This window comes from Bemisia tabaci, chromosome 1 (assembly GCF_918797505.1).
Source record: "Bemisia tabaci chromosome 1, PGI_BMITA_v3".
Lineage (NCBI taxonomy): Eukaryota > Metazoa > Arthropoda > Insecta > Hemiptera > Aleyrodidae > Bemisia > Bemisia tabaci.
Genome location: NC_092793.1, coordinates 49,126,498 through 49,147,554, shown reverse-complemented (window position 1 = coordinate 49,147,554; position 21,057 = coordinate 49,126,498). Strand labels below are relative to the sequence as shown.

Here is a 21,057-nt window from a genome sequence, read left to right as displayed (position 1 = left end):
GCAGTATGCATATTAACGTGTTATGAGATCCCTTCATTTTAACTTGAGGGAGCTACTTCAACCCGCGATGAAACCTGTTTGCGTTACGCTCTTTTAGGGTAGTGAAGCGAGGATCTGCTGTGCAACAACCTGCTCCCAGCGTGGCAAATATTGACGGAATAAGTTATTTTCATACAAGGATTATTAGCTTGATCTGCCTTTATCCATTCTTATGTTTACCTTTTTTTCTTTTTCAGAATCTGGTGATCGAGGTGAACTCAGATGAACTCACTGCAGATGAGGTAAGAAGCTATGAGCGTTTATGATATTATCTTAACTGACAATTATTTTGCAAGATGAAGAGGAAACTTCGCATTTTTGTAATTTTGAGGTTGGGTTCGCAAGTTTTTCATGCATTACCTACAGAGTCACTCACTAAAAACAAATTGTCTTGAGATATTATTTTGACATAAAGCGTCGTTTCTTGTCGACAAAATTGTTTATTTTTCCTTAGTTCAATCCGCACGGATTCAACTCCAAATAAGTTTTATTGAGTTAAAAAGCGTCGTTTTAAGCTATTGTTAAGTTTGAGTAACGGTAGCAAAACTAACGTTTCTTCAACTCAAAAAAACTGGTTTAACTAAAAAAAAAATTAAATTTTGGCCACAGAAAACGACGCTTTACGTCAAAATATATCTCAAGAAAATTTTTTCCAGTGTTGCAGCGCTCGCCTACAGAATTGGGAACAATTAAAATAATAAGATTGCGTATTTTATACGGTAGAATGCGGCAAAATCGTCAGTCAGGCGGTATTGTTGCTTAGCCTTTGATATTGCCTAATGTAGACACATTTCTATTGCAACAGACTATAAGAAGTAAATCCTACGCTCATGATTTCATTTTCGTCTATAAATAACGTCTGCGTATAATGAGCACTCTGGGTGTCTTCACTCGTTTTCCGTCGCACAGTTGAACGAGTCCTTAGAAGAGTGGACATGCCTTTTTGGACTGAAACTGCAAACTTTGTTGTTTATTTCGTCAAAATTTAAACTTTAAGGGGTGTTTCAAGTAGAAAAGTTGACCAGAAAACCAATGGAACCACTCCCTCCCCCCCCCTTCTTCAAGTATTCCACAAAGGATGATTCAGCGCTTTAGTCCTGTCCCCCATCCGTCACTACTGAACAACCAGTCCCAGGAAACCCACCAAACCCATGTTTAAGACTATCAAAGTCGGGTCGTCGCCGGCCGGGAATCGAACCCGGGACCTTTCGATCATAGTGCTAGCGCTACAATTATTATTCCGTAGGAGGCCGACAAAAACAAGGCCACTTTAAAACATCAATATCTCATATTGATCAAGATTTATGCCGTTAAAGTTCCTAAATCATGTCCGACCTTTCCCATTGACTCGATCCACGCACTGTGCGTTCTGCCGGGTCGCTTTGGGTGCTTGGGTTCATTTTAAAATTCCTCCTGCAGCGTGCGTTCCTGCAAGGGAACTCGTTCTGAGGACTCGCGGTTATCAGCCGAAGCCGTGGCTAATGCCCGCGACCAATTTGTCGGCGTGTGCGCGAACAATGGGAGCAGGAACGGAAAAGTGGGAACGAGGAAGGAGAAGAAGAACACTTATTAAATTGAAGACGTTCTGGTGTCGTGTTCGCTGAAGCGGCGAAAAGAGTTTTAATGTATCTGCGTCGCCAAGACAGTGCTGCCACCTGGCTTTAGCCTCCAGCTTCGACTTTGAGATATTTTGGATTTATCCAAATTCTTGGCCAAAATCAATTAATTCTTCACCAAATTACGAATAGGAAACTTTTAAATGCTATTACTGATAACCCTTTGCCCAACACAATGGTAAAATAGTGCTGAGTTCACACCATTTTGCGGGGAAAGCAGAGCCGAAAAATTTGAAACATCTAAATTAGAATAAAAAATTTGAGCTCTTATTAGGATCACTATGTGACTGAGACTTTGGGGAGAGAGTGTCCAGATCAGGCAGATGCATTGGAATACTAAGCTCAAATTGTTTACTCTAATTGATATTTGTGGAATGTTTGGATCTGCTTTCTCCACAACATAGTGTGGAACTAGCTAAATTTTACCACCTAGTTACTTGTAGATCGGACTACATCTTTAGTGTTTTCGTCAAGCACTTAATTAAAATTCACATTTAATTTCCAAGTTTGAATTTCTCAACTTGTATTACGATTTCGCTTTTAATGATTAACGACACTTCAGCTCGATGGTACATACGTTGCTTCTTAACTAAGCTAGAAATTTTAGTTCCAAATTGTGAAATGATGTCTACATGTTTCCTCACACAAATTTCATTTTTTATATCACGCTAAAAAAAATCGGACCATCTCAAAAATTTGCTGATCGGAATAGCGGTTATAATTCATAACAGAGTCGGTCGATTCAAAGAGAAAATATTTATTTTATCAGAAGAAATTCGGCATCATCGAATAACCCATAAACGGTTTTTTTCGCAGCATGGCTGCCTATAGCGTTCTGAAAGAGACAAAGAGCCCAGAACCTTTAATGATCGATGTTGCACTTAAATAGTGTGTGCTATCCAGGCGCCTTCAATTCCAGTGATACTTCCCGCTTTGTCGCTAGGTTAGTTTAGTTGCGTGACCTAACTTAACCCAACCTGACACTGTTGCGATCGGCATTCTCGGCTCCGGTTCGATGGATTTTTGTGAAATTTGCTACATTTGGGTATTTTTTGACGGGAAACTTGAATTTTGCTTCAAATTTTTGAAACTCCAAAATCCAAGATGGTCGGCGTGGCCTACAGTGCTAAATTGACCTCTCCAATGGTATCTATCATTGCAATGAAGATATTTATTTATTTTCTATTCATTTTCAAAATAAATTTCTCCTTATCCAATTTAGACCTCGATCGCTGTTCAACACGACTACGTGTTCGAACTATTTGTCTATCTTTTACAGCAAAATGTTGTCTCTGCTCTGTTGAGGACACGTCGAATAATAACGGTACCTATTACATCGAATTTTTCGGCTAAGTTTTGACTTTTTATTCTGCGACTTAAGCATAGTCCTTCGAGCCAAATTTCTCAACATCACGGAGACGCCAATCGCTTCAACATGAATGTATCTTTTTTTTTTTTTTTTTTTTTTTTTTTTGGTTTGTTTGTTAAAAAATGTTGAAAGTCGTCTTTGAAAATCAATGGGAAAATTGTCACCCATCAAAAACCTCTTATTTTGGCATAAAACGTCAACCTCCAAGGCACTGGCGTTTCTGAAATAGTCTCAGTTGGGATCAAAGTCACCGTGGAGGGATGGTTAGGACTAGGATTCTCAGAGAAGCTCCATGGAATGTTCCTTCCCAAGAAATTTGACGGGAATGCTGAGTAAATGTTCAAAGTGTGGGTAGTACTTTTTCCAGGTCCAGGCAAGGCAGGCAACTAGTAAAATCAGGCACATCATCAAATGTCTAGGCAATTGGTCAAATTTTCTTCTCTAGATTGAAATTCTGATTCTTATCCTGATTTTAGACAAAATAATTAATTGCTGCTGTGAGAAAGAATTCTCTGTAAAAATATGCAACATGCAATATTACTTCAAACAATTTTTAACTCCTGAACAAACATTTATCTTGAGCTTTTCAGCATATAATAATCTACAGAATTATTACAATTTTAACATTTAAATCTATGAAAAGCAATTTATGATGAGTTATTTTCATTTTTATAATATTAAAAACTGGTGAGCTCCTCGCCATAAATTTAAAACAATTGGTAAACTGTTAAAATGTGACCATGTGCCTGGACATTTGAAAAAATGACTGATTTGACATATCCAAGCCTCCCGGTAAAGTTTCCAACCAGATTCCTAGATTCGTCACCTGAAGAAAGGACAATCTGATGAACACGACAACCGTGCAACTGACCATAATTTCGGCGTTGCCGTGTTACGCACGGAAATGCAATCATTTCCCGCGATGATGGCCCACTTCGGCGTCAGTGTCGGTTACAACGGTGGCGACTAATCATTGGGCTTCTTTCCATTACCGCTCGCGGCCAATTAGAAATCTGCCACGACAAACTCGACCAACAATTTTTCCACCTCCTTTTTTCGTGTCGCGAAGAGACGTTGCCCCGTCCCCCCTTCCTACCCTCCCCCGTCACCCCTCCCCGCCCTGCCCGCAAACAAACGAACAGACGAACAAATTGACAAAGTTTCCGCCGAGCTCTAATTCCGGGCGAAGCGTGATTTCGCCAAAGTGAATTGGACTTTTTTTTTTTGCTCTCATCTGCGAAGAAATCATTAGTTTCGCTCCCGAAGTCTTCCGTTCGGGAGAGGGAAGTGAGTGCCCACCGTCCGGAGACGAGATATCTTAGGCTGCCGTTGCACGACGATCGAATCTGGAACCAATTCTCGTTGAAATGAAGCGCTTGATGACTGTGGAGCACAGAGATAATTTATCGTCCTTGCCTAGACGAAATAACTTAACTGCCCGGCAAGAAGAACAGATATTTTGTGTTGATATGGGAGGTACAGTCCCTTGATAGAGAGAGAGTGAGTTGAGACAACTCGGCTTATGGATGTCACAAACGGGAATAAAGATTACCTAAATCGGACGTTTATTGTAATATTTGATCATCCCGTTCCCGAGTTCCTGAATCCGTTCCCTCTCTCATTCCATTTCTTCCTTGCCGTACCCCCCATTCCCTACCTGCTCTTGTAGACCCCAAATTTTTCGTGAAGCCAAGATGGATTTTCGGGACTGTAAGGATTCGCCCATAATTTCCAAATTCAGAGAACAATTTTGAGGTTTTAAATGATTCTTCACTGAAGAAAAGTATCACAATCTCAACAATTCTTCCAGTTGATTTTGTCGCCAGCCGAGAATAGTTGCACTAGCTAGATGTGTAAAGACACCAGCCAGCTGTACAGTTAATCCAACCACATTTATGCTGACTGTGAGGGCACCAGCTAGAGGTATGGTTGATCCAACCACACTTTCAGCTGACTTAACCATACCTCTGGCTTGTGCAACCATTCTAATACCTGGCGTCAAATCAGCTATGGTATAGATGAGGTGGTGGTACTTTTTCCCGTATTTTTTCTTAATGGTTAGCGTTCAAAATATTATAAAGCAGAAGATCCATGTGAAAACCATGCTAAACTTGGAACATCTTCTAAATTTGACCAACCACTTAAGATTCGAGAAAAAGCTCGCTTTGACTATTAGCGTGCGATAGGATGTACCAGAACACAACCTTCACTGGCCTTTAAAATTTACGAGTAGAATTCTCATTGCCGTTTTCCACCCCTAAGGATGAAAGTTGTTTTTTTTTTCTAGCGCTCTTGCGGATGCAGCCGTACTTAAACGGAAAATTATAAGCGGAGGTATGGTCACCGGCAGGCAATGTTAGCCATTATTTAGCCGCGGAAGAATTTTAGGAGCGCGACAAAAAGTGTGACAGGGCATTGTTCTGCGGCGAGGCCGGGGGCGGGGGGCGGAGGCAGAGCCGTGGGCCCGAGCCTGGTTTAAGTTCGAAAAGAGCGACCATTGTTGAAAGTCAAGGCAGAAAATAAAATTACAAGACGGAGCAGAAACCCAGAACGAGGGAGCCATTTGCGAGCATTAAATGTTTCCTCGAAGGAGATTATCATACTCTTCATTGTCTACTCGACAAATCCGCACCATGTTTTCCTTCCTCTAAAAAATCCCAACTACATTATTTTGCCGACGTGTAATTTCCCATTTCCTTGCCGCTCGGCTCCTCGGCAGGACGCGCCCTCGCCGCCCTCGCCGCCGCCGCCGCCGCCCTGAAAGAAACTAACTAAATTATTCACCGTTCTCTGAATTCTGCACTATCTGCAGACGCCTACATCCCTGACCGCAGTGCCATCTTGCCACGTCTCGGTCTCTCGGCTGCCCACCGAACCACGTAGCCCGGGAGGCTCTCCCATGTAGATTCGAAAAATCAATAACCAAGCAGGTTTCAAGCAGAGTCCATTGTCTCTTTTTAGTTAGTTAGTCAGTTAATTTTTTAGAGATATTTAGCATCTTAGGCTATTAATGTCTTTACAAAGAAAATGAAAGATGGGTGCATGTCTGCATGTACTTATATTCAGATTTTTAAATTAGGGGATGCAAAAAGTTTCAGTATTTTGGTTGTGACATTGGGTTCATCGCAGGTCAGTGGATTTGTATTCCTTTTGACTGTTGGAGGTACAAGAGGGTGGAAGCATTATTGTAGTCCTACGGATTCGTGTCCGTATTCAGTGGGAACTATAAGATCAGTATGCGGTAGAATGAATGAATTGAAGATAGATTGGTTTGTGTTGGGTTTTTTTTTTTTTTTTCTATTGGTTAGTTGAAGGCCTGGCTAAGTTTACGCTCATCAGTCAAGCTTCGCGACGAGTATTGTTTCAGCTTCCGTTTCGTTTTATTTTCGTTTTTCGTTTTTGTAATTCACCTGATGATGGCTAATAAAGCCAAAATGGCCATTGTGTTTTAAGTGGACAACCGAAAACTTCACATCGGGCGAAAAAGAAAATGTGAGTACCATTGATCATCAGATTGCTTGGTTCTTACCTCGTCTACTGATCCATTAATACACTGAAATCGGGTGAGACAAAAGTTAAGGTCGGATATCTACTCTACTTTTCGCCGAATGATGATCGATGAGCAATACTTGTCAAGCATGATTCTTTACCATAGCTTCAAATGGCGATATATCGATAATCGATCATTCACGCCACGCCACTGCACATATTCCCTCTATAAAACTGCACTGGGAAAAAATCTCTTGAATCCAGAGGTCAGATTCTTATGAAGTTTGACGAGAAAAAATAATTCACCAAATAATGTCCGATGAATGTAAGGGTGAGCTTTTTGCCAGGGGAGTTTTTTAAAATTAGGTTGATTCGCTAAAAAAATTGACCCATTTCTTTTTACATCAGTCATAATTGGTCATTTTTTTAATGTACCGTATGTTTAATTCAGAGGCTCATATTTTAAGTTTCATTGACTCCAAGAGTCTAAAGACGTATACTTCAGAGAAGAACAACTCGAAATTGTTGACTTAAAATTTGATCCATTGCCACAGCATCGAGGCCGTTAAAAATCATTTGTAAAACTCATCAGGACTGTATTAAAATCTAAAATAAGTTAGGTGTGTTTTTCTCATTCTTATAGATAGATCTCTCTTGCATTACGTATAATTCTGTTAGCATTCTGGAAAACCAATAAATAACTTGGAACTCTCATGAAAATCTTTCTGTTTCATAGACTGAGTCGTATTTTTTTGCCGTTCATAGTTAACCATTTACAGTAGCTCTGATAATAAAAGTCAACCTAAACCAGTCTTCAAACCCCAAATCAAGACTTTCATCCACCCCTGAAACAGGTAAATTCTTTCATCGATTTTCCAACGGAGAAAGCCTTCTTTTGCCCACATGCATCGAATTTAGCTGTTCAATTATGGCTCTTAAAACCGGGATTACCTTTCCGTATACTTTTCCGTGAAAGCCCCTGAGAGGTTTAATCTCTATTGTGAGAGGAAGCGAAGTGGTTTCACTCAATGTTACACCATCCTCCGAAAGTGAAGCTCTGCAGCAGTTGGCTACCCTCCCGCGATAAGGAGGAGATTTCAGTACGTATGTTTCAGTGCTCGAATCACGCGAGATGAGTGAAAATCAATTTTGTGGCATCCCGTATCATGATTTCGGGGTGTGAGACGGAAAGGAAGGGGAGCTTGTGGGTTTTAAGAGCCTCAACGTCAAACGTTCCTGACTGGAAATTGCGCGGGAAAACACCAGATCCAACGCCGCCGCTGCGCGTCTGTGATCGCTCGACTGTGAGAAAAAATGATTTAACGGAGGCCTCTTCACACACGAGAAAACGCGATATTGAAAAACTAACGCAGAGTTCTACCTCCCGGCAAAAATCTACCTCGGAATCCCTTACGTGCAGTTCCTACGAAAAAAAAGTCCCGGTTTTTCATTTTGCCCTTAGCCTTAGGCTAATTGTGCAAATGTACGAGGCTTATATCAAGATTAGACGCATGATGTTCAGCTCAATATAGGGAGGAAACAAGAGATGAAAGTGAAGAGGAATTTAGGAAATACGGCTCATCTCGAAAAGGCCGTCTATACTTATTGCCACTGTTTATCGCCCTAACTTGGAAGTTAGTTCAAACTTTAATGCTTGCGTGATTGTAACTAATGCTAATGTGTTTAATTATCTAACAATACGTTGTGCCACGGAAATAATAGAAAAATCATTGTGGAAGGCGGCCGATTACTTAAAATTATCAGCGAGAACACGATGTTTATTCCAATTTTATGGTAGGGATCTCAACTTGTAATGTAATCATAATTCATCTCACTTCACCAGAGCCTCGTAATGTCCTAACCATGAATTATAGTTGGACTTCATTTTGCAATTAGGAACTACAATTTTGACTCATTTGTAAACACACTTATGTATATGCTAAAACTAATGGTACATACGTTGGATCTAAAATTCTCTATCAATTCTCTTGAGAATTTAGTCCAATTATTGGAACTCCTATTTTTCACTCAAAAATTTCACACTTAAAATGTTATCTAATTGGACCCATATATCACTCCTTTTTCGTGTTTAAGTCCCTATAATTTAATAAATTTGGTTTCGGTGCAATGCGTCGAAGTAATAGCAATAGAATTAACAGGTGTTTGCAGTATTCCCAGCCGAGGAGAAACATTATGTTATACAATAGTGTGGGAAACTTAAGCTCCATGCCCTCGTTCACCTTAGCAATTTGACTTGTTTTGTATCTACATGTTAGTGCCTTTTTGTGCATACGAGGAGTGTCAAGTCACATGTAACAGTTGTTGGGGCAATACTTAACCTGAGAATTTTTTTTAAAATTCCATGTCTCGGAGCTTTAAACCCTATGGATGAACCCAACTTGGTTTTGTACGAAAATTTCCTGGACTTGTACTCCAACTTATTAGCGCAGCACCAATTCATTAGAGTACAACCTTAGTATGTTTGCTCGATAGTATACCAATAAGTTTGTACACAACACCGAGACACACAAACACTAGAAAAGAAAGTCGCTTGGATCTAGAGTACAGACTCTTAATAACATTGATAAGAAACAATTCTCTTGATTCAATCCGATTATTCCTTTTGATTCAAGCAAAAAATCCGATTGAATCATGAGTATTTTCTCTTGTCATTGTTTTTAAGAGTCTGGACTCTAGATCCAAGCGACTTTTTTTCCAGTGAAAGTGATTGTTTGTTACGATAATATTTGTTAAATACACTTGTTAAGAGAGAGAGATACTAATATCTTAGTTTTTATGTTTTTGGAACCAAGGTCCTATTTTCTTTTGAAGGGTCTAATTTGAAGAAACTGTGAATCCTATTACACATTTTTTTGTCGTGATTACTTTTTATTTATTTTCACAAACGCGTTCAATCACTTGGGTGAAGGGGTGTTGTCGGATAATCTGCTCACGATTGGCTCGGTAACGAAGTCTGGGGCGGTGGGCTTAGTTGCGACGCGAATGAATACATTGAATCAGTATCACCATCAATCATGACGGAGAGGGCCCATCGAACGCGTAAACGGGAATTCAGTGGACAATAGACTCTCTAGTTCCCTGCATGACATCAATACCCGAGTTAATTTCACACCGCCCTGCGTCACCGGGGGTCGCTTGCATGAATTATCAGAATCCCGCGCCGTCGGCGCCGCGACGCCAAGCGGCGCCCAAGCATTTACATCAAAGATAAAGAGCCCTGAATCAAATTTCCCCAGGAATAGCGGATTACTGTGTTGAGAGGGAGTATATGCAAACTTCATTGAAGGGAGGCTACGGTTAAATAATTCGGCGGGGAAAAGTGTGAGAGGTACACTGGAAAAAAGTCTCTCGGATCTGGAGTCCAGCACTGGTAGGAAAAGTCGCTTGGATCTATAGTCCAGACTCATTCATAATAACATTGACAAGAAAAAATACTTTTGATTCAATCGGATTTTTCCTTGAACCGGAGAGCCAAGCCTCTTGGTTTTAGAGGATCTCCTTTTGATTCAAGCGAAAATTCGATGGAATCAAGAGTACTTTTTCTTGTCGATGTTTTTAAGAGTCTGGTCTCTAGATCCAAGCGACTTTTTTTTCGAGGGAGACTCTTAAAAACATTGGCAACAAAAAATACTATCGATTCAATCGGACTTTGTGCTTGAATCAAAAAGAAATCCGCCTAAATCAAGAAGCTCGGTTCTTCGATTCAAGGAAAAATCGGATTGAATCAAGAGTATTTTTTCTTGTCAATGTTATTAAAAGTCTAGACTCACGATCCAAGTGACTTTTTTTCCTGTGTACAAGAGTTCAAAAAGGTGTAAAATTCCTAAAAATAACCACAATAAGGTTTTTGTGGCGAATTTTTCGGCCCTAGAAGGAACAGATCCAGATCCTCCGGACCTTCCCCTGGCTATGCCTCTACGTCACCAATGCGATCCTGATTTTTAACGGGGTTTCAATTTTTCAACCCGAAGGTTCGGTCGATAATGTAACCCGAAGAAAAAGCAACGAAGAATGTAACACGCTCGTTTTCATCACTCAATGTTCTACCTTCCAAAACGTAAGACACTTTTTCTTACCGTGCGAGTGAACTCAAGGAGACGAATGGTTGCAGTTCGTTCATATGAAACGCCTTCATTCTGAATAGATACTTTCTAGCGAGGCTTCAGAGGCCGAATAGTTGCATCATTCACAAACTCAATCAGCAGTGTAGCATTGTAGATTGGCGAGCGATTCGGTTGCCTCAAATGGACCACTAGACAAGGTACAAATTTCAGCATTCCAATACATTTTTCGTAACCAAAATTTCACGTAGAACACGATGCGCACAACTAAAATTACCGAAATCAACTCCTTACGAAGGTATTTAATGATTCTTGATGCGTGAATTCGAACCACCCGCTTATGAAAACTCAATGCTCTGCGTGATTCACATCGCGCGCTAAACGTTTATCATGACAGCCTCTGCGATATAAAAATCTGCCAACCTCAATCTTGACGCTTTGGCTCAGCTATAGCAAATCGCATGTAGTTTGGAACAACACATGGTGGGAAATGAACATTGCTCGATTGAGAAGATTGCTGAAACCGTTGTAGTGCGCGATTTGACTCACGTAGAGCTTCGAGTTTCTTGTGAGCGGGCAGTTCAAATTCCTTGTAACCAATGTGAAATAAAAACATGAATTTCTTTGCAAGGAGTTGGTTTCAGTCATTTTCGTTGCGCGAATCGTGTTCTGCGTGAAATTTTGGTTAAGAAACATGTATCAGAATCCTTTAATTCGTACCTTGTCTAGTGGTCCATTGTTCCTTGATAAAGACTATCGACGCACAAGAAACGCCTTCATTGTAAAATGATACTCCTCTGTGTGGCATCGGGTGCCGAATAGTCGCATCAATTAAAACCCGAATCAACAGTGTAGCACTTAGCACGAAATATCACTGCGTTCCGTGGAGAGGCGAAAGAAAAATAAAAACTCACCACCCACTGACCACGGAAGAGGGGCGGGCGTTTGTTATTCGTCAGATGCTCCGTCATAATTGCGGGAATTATTCATGGAGCAATTTATACGTAATTAAAGGAAATTATGAAGAATGAGTGGTTACACGCTAGGAGCGCGCAAGACGCTCATTTCTGAGTTCCGACCCCCGGCCCAGCGCCGCGTCTTGCGAGAACAGCCTCAGCTTCTCCGTGTTTTGTTTCCTGCTTCCGCTCTTTACAAGATTGAGTCGCCCAGTGATTAATGTAGGCAAACTCCTCAGCTTCGATGCCACGTTCATTTGGAATTACCCTCGTCGCACAGTGGATCGAATCAATGGGTGAGGTCGGACAAAATTTGGAAACTTTAAACGCTTAAAACTCCGTCTTTACCGAACTTCTAAGGTTCTATAAGTGGTTCCATTGCTTTCCTTGTGAAATTTTCTTCTTGAAGCACCCCTTGAAATTTAAAATGTGACTACATAAATACCATAATTTACAGTTTTAGACAAAAATTTTACTCCCTAACCGACTCGATCCACTGTGCGGCGGGATGAACATCAACATTAACAGGGTGACATCAACGTTCCCCCGACGAAAGAACTTAACTGCATTTCAGTGTTGTAAAATTGCCGTAAACAATTTTTGTCTTTCTTGGAAGCCTCTGGGACTTTCAAAATATAAATTTCACCGATTTTTTCCCTGATCACACAAAAAACTAGCAAAATTACGACAAGAAATCGGAAAGTCATATGTTCACAAGATATTGAATTGTTCGGGTCAGTTTTACAAACTTGGACTGAAGTTTCGTTCCTTCCTGTGGACAACGACGATCTTCTTGAAAAGTCATGAGAGTCGGGGGATTCCGCCAAACTCCGAATCGTCAGGAATAAGTCAAGCGGCGGCGTGGAACCTTTGAATTCTTTCTTCCGCCGGAATTATTCAATTATTTCGTATAGAATTCAAACGCTCTATCGACGGATATCATAACTCGCGAATCAAATACTGAAATAATACTTCGGCCATGGAAGCCGTACTTACGGGCTATGTAGACAAAACCGTCAGCGTTCCGGGCTCAGAAGCCAAAAGTTCCGGGCGCAGTATCCGGAGCAGTCGAAGCTACGGCTCCAGCACCCGGAACTTTCGACCTCTGAGCCCAAAATGGACGGTACGTCTATACAGCCCGTAACTTTTTTTCTCAGTGAACATGATCATTCTAGTGGTTTACCATCAAATGTAGCTCTGCCTTTCAATTGTCGGATTTTGAATGGTTTCGATCTCATGAAACTTCACGCTGCAATTTTTTGTCAAAGACTATGATCGAGGTATCATTTGAACGTACAATTTAAGATAGCTACCAATAGTTGGACAAAATAATCGTAAAGCCAGGCAAAAACCTCCACATTTTTGTCCCGTTCACTGGAAAAAAAACCACATTGGATCTGGAGTCCAGACTCTTGAAAACATTGACAAGAAAAAATACTTTTGATTCAATCGGATTTTTGCTTGAATCAAAACAAAATCCGCTTAAATTAAGAGGCTTGGTTCTTGATTTAAGCTAGATTCTGATTAAATCAAGAGTAATTTTTCTTGTCGATGTTCCTAAGAGTCTGGACTCGAGATCCAATATGTTTTTTTCCCAGTGTTCAAAACAGAGGAAGATGAAGGAAATAATCTAAGTCGCTCAGGATAATGTGCAATTCCCCACTGCACATCGTTGACGCAAGTTCCAGATGGAGCAGAACTGCAATCTTCGATTAAAAGTCATGCCAAATGCCCCGGCCTTTACTAGCGGCAACATTCCATTTAAATTGTCCTCGGTAAGTCGTCCTATTAACTGTTACTTCCTGCGGAGCCCGAAAAAAGGCGGAGAAGTTCCCGATAGTCGTCGCATTAATTGACGAAGAATTTTAATTTTTACCCCCCTCGGAGCGGGCTGGATTCGAGTGATGTTTTGCTTCCAAGTTTTATACACTCCGAGTTGAAGTTGCGCGCTTGAGAGTTGGAAGTAGTTGAGCGTTATTGTCTTTCTTCCGCTCGCCGAGCAGAAAACTTTATCTCCCACACGAACTAAGTTTTTTCGCCTCGGCGTCAGCGTCAGCAGAACCACTTGCCTCCCGTAAATGCGAATGCGGCTGCGGCGCACAGTGGATCGAGTCAATTAATGAGGTCGCACATGAAATTTTTGACTGAAACAGCAAATCTTGATGTTTATTTCGTCCTATTTTAAATCAGTGTTAGAAACTCGCTTTAGGGTTTCAGGAGCCACTTGGCCCATCAAGCTCAATTTTTAGGGGCCATTGAAGATTTTTTAGGGGCCGAATTGACTTTTTGCCTACATATCACAGCACATTTTGTGAATAGTCAGACGCAGAATGTTTTATTTACAGAAATAGTAGCTGTATCTTGTAATTTGCAAAAAATCATCAAAAAGAAAAATTAGAATTTTTTGGTTGGGGGGGGGGGGGGCACTTTCTAAGGGCCACGTTGGCGCAAAGCCTTCATTTTTTACGCGCCATGACCAATTTTTTAGGCGCATTTGGCGCGTTAACGCCCGTTACTTTCGAACACTGTTTGAAATGTCAAGGGGTGCCTCTGAAAGAAAATTTCACGAAGAAACCATAAGTACCATTTTAGAACCTCAAAGTTCTGCATGAGTGGAGTTATGAGCTTTTAAAGTTTCCACATTTTGTCCGGCCTCTCTTATTGACTCGATCCACTCCACGGTGCACAGTAGAACGAACCATTTGCCTCAGGTTGGACATGAAATTTCCGACTGAGACGGTTAATTTGAAATTTGAAGGGATGTGTCAGGGAAGAATTTTTGGAAAAAATCCGGTTGAAACATTTTTGAACCTGTGTACTCCGTAGTAACGAACTCACAAGCTTTTAAAAAATGGTGTTTAGGACCGGAAATAATCGAGGAAAAAAAACCATCAGGAATTCTTCAGGGAATGAAGCATTTCAGGGATAATCAGGGAATCCGTCCCCGAGAGCGAGAATCTCTTCTTTTACCGCTCAGAGACCAATTAGTTTACAAATTTTGCGGAATAAGGTTTGTCATTGCACCTGAGCTGTTTTTATCGACCTCTTGAAGGACTTATTTGATTATTTAAATCATCATCATAATAATAATAAAGACACTTTCATTGACCGGATAGCATGAAAACCAGGAACGCTTTTGGAATTAAAATGTTGAATGCACGCCAAAGAATACTGAAAGATAAAAAAAAATTCAACATTCATATGTGGAACTGTGGTGAGTTCTCTAGTTTTTCAGCAAGAAAATTTCGAGGAAGTGTGAGAAAACTGAATCAGGAAACGATCTCCTGAAAATCAGGAAGAAATCAGGGAACGAGTATAGTCAATAAATTCCAGATAGCCTCTTTTAAAGTTTTCTCGTCACATCCAAATTTTTCTATTGACTCCGTTCACCGTGCGGCGGCGAGAAGGAACAAAAATGAAATCTGCCAAGAGGAGGAGAGAGAGAATGATGGGAGGGGGAAGAGAAGGGGAGAGCTCGGATGTGTCGTGTTAAGTCTCAGTTTCACGCCGATCTTCATCGTCCTCAGCAGGAGTTTTGCCCTTGAGTCACGCACCCAGGAACAGTGTTCGAAACACGTCCTGTCAGTTTTAATCACGGTAGAATCCCACCGAAAAGTGTTCTAATCAGAAAATTCAGACTCTTAATTCGATTCGGCTGCAGCGTTTAACAGATTCTCCTCCGTCGCATCCTTTGCACACAAGAAATGTAGCCATCTGAATGGACGTTTCAAATTTGAAATCCGAAGAAAATAACGTTGAGCATTTTTAGGGTTGTCGTTTAAATGCACTGTTTGCGTAGCCTTTAACCACATACACTTATTTGGTGGTCGCCGTCAGGCGCCTTCAATTACTCGCGTATTCTTCCCCCGCTCCTTAAGGTTGAAATAGTTGTAGTCAGAAATGTTGGCTCTTGCTCGATTTTGCATGCGCCAAGCGCGGCGTCAAATCTTTTCTCGATTGCTCCTCTCGACGTCCATTGGATATTGGTCTTTATTGCATTTTTCGTGGGTTTTTTTTTTTTCTTTTTTCTTCTTTTTTTTCTTCTTTTTCTTCATTTTTATTCACATATACTTGGACTTTTCCAATCTGACTATATAGAATCTCTTTGCGCACGGAGTGATATACAGGGTGTACCAAAAGTCCGTCCCACCCCTGCTAACTTTTGAACGAATTGAGCTAGGGTAATGAAACTTTGGGAACGTTTCTATCTCAAAGGGGACCATCTTTTGGGGGGGTCAAAATTTTGGTCCCCCCTCAGGGGGGGCGCGGGGGGCCCCCAACTTTTTTTTTTTAAATAGCAACCCCTATCTTGTGATACATCATTCGAAAGAGCATAAAAAACTAAGAATTTTGGCGCAAACCGCAGATCAATATCTTAATTTTTGACCGAGTTATGATAGGTCGAAGGTCAAATTTGACCTATTTTCAAAAAATCATAACTCCGGTTCAAATTATCGTAAAGAAAAAAATAAAACGGAAAAATTTACCAAATTGTGTCCGCTTTTAAGTAAAAATTGCAGAAATCACTTCGCTGTAATTTTAAGGGGGGGCTCGGACCCCCAAATACGTCAATTCAAAGGTCATTCAATTTTCCCGCGAAAAAAGGCAATTTCCCCTAGATTTGCCTCCACATTATCTCAGTAAGGTCAAAATTAGTTCAACATTACGTTGGCAAGTTCCCAAATTTCGGGAAAAGTTAAAAAAAAACGAAATTTAAACGGTCAAATTTAATTACCTTAAATTTCGTTTTTTTTTTAAACTTTTCCCGAAATTTGGGGACTTGTCAACGTAATGTTGAACTAATTTTGACCTTACTGAGATAATGTGGAGGCAAATCTAGGGGAAATTGCCTTTTTTCGCAGGAAAATTGAATGACCTTTGAATTGACGTATTTGGGGGTCCGAGCCCCCCCTTAAAATTACAGCGAAGTGATTTCTGCAATTTTTACTTAAAAGCGGACACAATTTGGTAAATTTTTCCGTTTTATTTTTTTCTTTACGATAATTTGAACCGGAGTTATGATTTTTTGAAAATAGGTCAAATTTGACCTTTGACCTATCATAACTCTGTCAAAAATTAAGATATTGATCTGCGGATTGCGCCAAAATTTTTAGTTTTTTATGCTCTTTCGAATGATGTATCACAAGATAGGGGTTGCCATTTGAAAAAAAAAAGTTGGGGGCCCCCCGCGCCCCCCCCTGAGGGGGGACCAAAATTTTGACCCCCCCAAAAGATGGTCCCCTTTGAGGTAGGAACATTCCCAAAGTTTCATTACCCTAGCTCAATTCGTTCAAAAGTTAGCAGGGGTGGGACGGACTTTTGGTACACCCTGTATATATAAATGCATTTGCTGGCACAAAGGAAAATATTTATCTCCTTTGAATTTTTTACGTAGTAATTTAATGCGCATCCATAAATTCGAAATAATTTGCTAGAAAAACAATTGTATGATATGATTAATCTGAAATTTCGCTCGGTTTGATTATCTCGTTTTTTGAAGTGTTAAAACTTCAAACTGCCTAAATGCTTGTAGGGCAATTGTTTACGCTCTGGCATTTATCACTCAATGTTGATTTTTTGCGGCCTGAGGTTTCTCATTTTCCCGTGGACGGCCGCAAATAATAAAAATAATTGTTTCCTAAGTTAAAAATTCCGTCAGAATAACTGCTGAAAAGTATCTTAGTTTTCAAAAAAGCGACTTCTCAGAATTTAAAATTAAACTTCCCCAGACGGTTACGCGCTGTCAAAACTCGTCCGTAATGTAAAAATATCATTAGCAAGTAATTTCTTCACCACTACAGCAGCGCTGATGGTTGCTTTTTGATATCACTTCTCCAATCCAAATCGCGGTTGGGGGGGGGGGGGGGGGTGATGGGGATGTGGTTGGTCTTTTCAAATTTGACTGCGGTAACACTGGTGAGGAATTCATGGGACTCCTATCAGAGGCTCGCCCCCGCAAATTGGTGCCGGGACGTTAGCTGCGGCATCCAGCTAATTTGTGAAAATTAGCCAGGTCCCCGGGGATACGAGGAATTGTGGAAAGTGTGCATGTTACCAGAATGTGCACTTAGTCTCGGATTCGCGTCGGGCGAGAGCTTGCGTCGGGCCCCCGAGTGGCACTCTCGTTTGGATATGCACCATTGGATGTTGCTCCAGCCATGTGCACATCCATCAAGCCTTGAAGGGCGCCTCCAATCACCAGGCCCGGCAATATCATCCACGTTGCCATTTCTCGATCAGAATACTCGCTTTTTGAAAAATATATCAATCGCAGTCTAATAACTGTATTCAAAGGAAAGATCCAAAACTGAGAAACTTGGTTGGGAGTGGCTGTACCGAAGCATCTAGCTAGATAATGAACAGCGCACGGACAGACAATGTACTTTAGATCCCATCAACCATCTGTGGGCGTAAAATTATGGTTGCGCAAAAAAAAAGTCACGGGCTATGTAGACATACCGTCGGTTCCTGGATCAAAGGCCGATATTTCCGGGTGCTGGAGCCGTAGCTTCGATTGTTCCGGATGCTACGCCCGGAACCTTCTCCCTCTGAGACCGGAACGGACGGTATGTCTATGTAGCCCAAAAGTGCGGCTGCCGCGGCCGGAGTTTTTTTTTTCAGTGTGGCCTCTTAACTTAACTTTCACCTCACCCGATTGCATTGACCTGATTGTTATTACGGAGCTTCTAGAATATATTCTCCCTGTTAAAGGCCTAAGGGCTGATTGTTGAGATGGATCGACAAAGCAATAGACAAAGAAGACAAGAGAGATATGGAGGAATCCTATCAGTGGAAATGGGTGGTTCAAATGGACAAAGGAGGTGGATAATGGACTAAGTAACGGAAACCAACGAGAGACCCTATTATTAGTCCATCATTTTATCCCTTCGTCTATAGGTACCACCCATTTCAACCAATAGGATCACTCCATACTCCCTGTGTATTCTTTGTTTATTGTTGCGTCCATCAATTTCAATGATCAGTTCGCAATAATCAGCGGGCTGATTATTGAAATTGATAGACGCAGCAATAAACAAAGAATACATAGGGAGTATGGAGCGATCCTATTGGTTGAAACGGGTGGTTCCTATAGACGAAGGGATAAAATGATGGACTAATAATAGGGTCTCTCGTTGGTTTCCGTTACTTAGTCCATTATCCACCTCCTTTGTCCATTGCTACCACACGCCTCCACCAATAGGATTCCTCCATATCTCTCTTGTCTTTTTTGTCTACTGCTTTGTCGATCAATCTCAATAATCTACCCGCAGGTGGATCCTCGGGATTACAGGTTCTATGTTATCCTCTTAATCTAGGCACTCTGGTGCGCATGCAACAGGCCTATCGATGGAAGTAACTTTCGCGTGAGCCGCGGATGAGCGGTGGAGATGCGAGCCCAGGAAAGCGTCCCGTCTCTGTCGGCAACATTCCTGGCTCGGCGTGCTCGATACGAGTGCCCCCGGCAATAAGTCACCTCTAATCTGACAAAACAAATTAAATTAAGTTTTCAGTTAGATGCTCATTCCGATAGCGGGTCCGCGGTGGCGGCGGCCCGATCGACGAGGACGAGGGATCGTTCCCGTCGCAGAAAAGCGGCGGGTTTCCGGTTCCGGGCTTGCCGTTTTCCCCCGGTGATAGACATTTCCTGGTTAGCGCCGAAATCTCATCAAGCCGCAGAATGTTTGCGTCCCGCTGCTGCCGACTCACCGGTCAAAAATCGTGAGCCTCTCGTCGAACCGACGCACACTGGACCGAGTCGATAGGAGAAGTCGGACAAAATTTGGAAACTCACTGGAAAAAAGTCGCTTGGATTTAGAGTTCAGACTCCTAATAACATTGACAAGAAAAATACTCTTGATTCAATCGGATTTTTCCTTGAATCGAAAGGCCAGCCTCTTGATTTAAGCGGATTTTATTTTGATTCAAGCAAAAATCCGATTGAATCAAGAGTATTTTTTCTTGTCAATGTTTTTAAGAGTCTGGACTCTAGATCCAAGCGACTTTTTTTCTAATGCTTCAAACGCTCACAACTCCGTTTAAAAAAACGCGTTGAAGTCCCAAAAGTGGTTTCATTGGTTTTCTCGTAAAATTTTTACCATCACCTTTGAAATTCAAAATTTGACGAATTAATCATCAAAATTTGCAATTTTTGTCAAAAATCTCATGTCCGACCTCTCTAATCGACTCGATTCACTGTGCGACGCACTCCACGCAAGAACCCGACAACGGCGCGAGGCATAAAAAATAATGGTGGTTCTGTATACGCAGTTAGTCGGCTATTTACCGGCCGCCCATTGTGCCGCGCTCGGCTTCAGGACCTCGCCATTCACTTCACTGACACTCTTTGTTTGCCACCGCCCCGCCGCCCCTCCCCCGAGGGGTGCAATTTTTCACCCCCTCCTATCGGAAAGGGAAAAATAGTTTTTGTTTGTTTAATTAATTTTTCATGCGCCACCCCCCGGCTCGAGCCCGGGAAACTGACAATTATCGAAATGAAATTGTGAAATTTCCAGCGCGGAATTTTCTCCTTCCGACCAGGATTTGCGCCGGTCTTTATTTACCTTTTCGCGTGTTTTTTTTTTCCTTTTTTTCCCCCGTCCGATAACGATCTCGTGTCGGTCGTCGGCCGGCGGGTCGTGACTCAGTCGGGTTTCAAACAAAGGTCGGCGTCGTTAATTATTTCCCCTGTTGATAAACACGCTCGGGCGAGCATAAATACCGTCGAACAGTGTTCGCGAAAAATCACCGCGCGCGTCCAAATGTCCCAAGCTGCACCCTCGGGGACGTCTGCAAAAAAACCCTATATATTCAGGGTTTCCCTTTCTTTTACGCCGTTTCGTTTATAAAACTTTCCTTTCCGGTGAGTCGCGTTAAAATTAGACAAGATCCAAGAAGCGTGTGGGGAGCTTTCAAGAGACTACTAGGCATGCTAGAAGTCAACATTAAAAGACATGTGATTCCATTAAAAGTCCGTGAGAATATGTGAATGAGAATGAAGCGCTCCAAAATCAATTTATCTTAAAACTTTCGTTTGCGGGAAAGTAAAAGGATAAGGATAATAGAACAAACATTAATATCAAGGTGACGATTAGGGGTCATCCCTAAATTATGTAACAAGGGGGAAAGGGCTCTAGGAGAGCATTACACCATTTTTTTAGGGGCCTCCGTCACAAAAGCGTTACAAGCGGGAAGGGGGTGAGGGAGGAGGATCAACAATGCCGAAAAAGTACATTACATAATTTAGGAAAGATCCCTGATGCAGAATTAATGTTGTCAGTTTACTCGGTCAATTCAGGCGAGGTGGCCATCATGAGAAAGTTTGTATTAAATAAGTGGACCACATTTTGCAAGTAGGAACCACTATTTCGGGCTCATCCATAAGAAACACGTATGTGCATGGGGACACTAATGGCACATACGGTTTTTGTAAACTGAGCCAGAAATTTTAGTCACCAATTTCAAGATATGGTCCAATTTGTACATGCTAACATCATGGTTTTTACAAC

The 21,057-nt window shown here is 41.5% G+C and overlaps 1 protein-coding gene across 2 annotated transcripts in view; it reads left to right on the top strand.

Annotated features, from left to right (window-relative positions):
• Window positions 1-230: 230 nt before the first annotated feature.
• LOC109039500 (uncharacterized) overlaps window positions 231-21,057 on the top strand; it is a 264,367-nt gene continuing 243,540 nt past the window's right edge. For both annotated transcript variants that reach the window (XR_011900209.1, XM_072302347.1), the window contains exon 1: window positions 231-281. The gene's annotated coding sequence lies outside the window, so the exon portion shown is untranslated. The remainder of the gene's footprint in view (window positions 282-21,057) is intronic.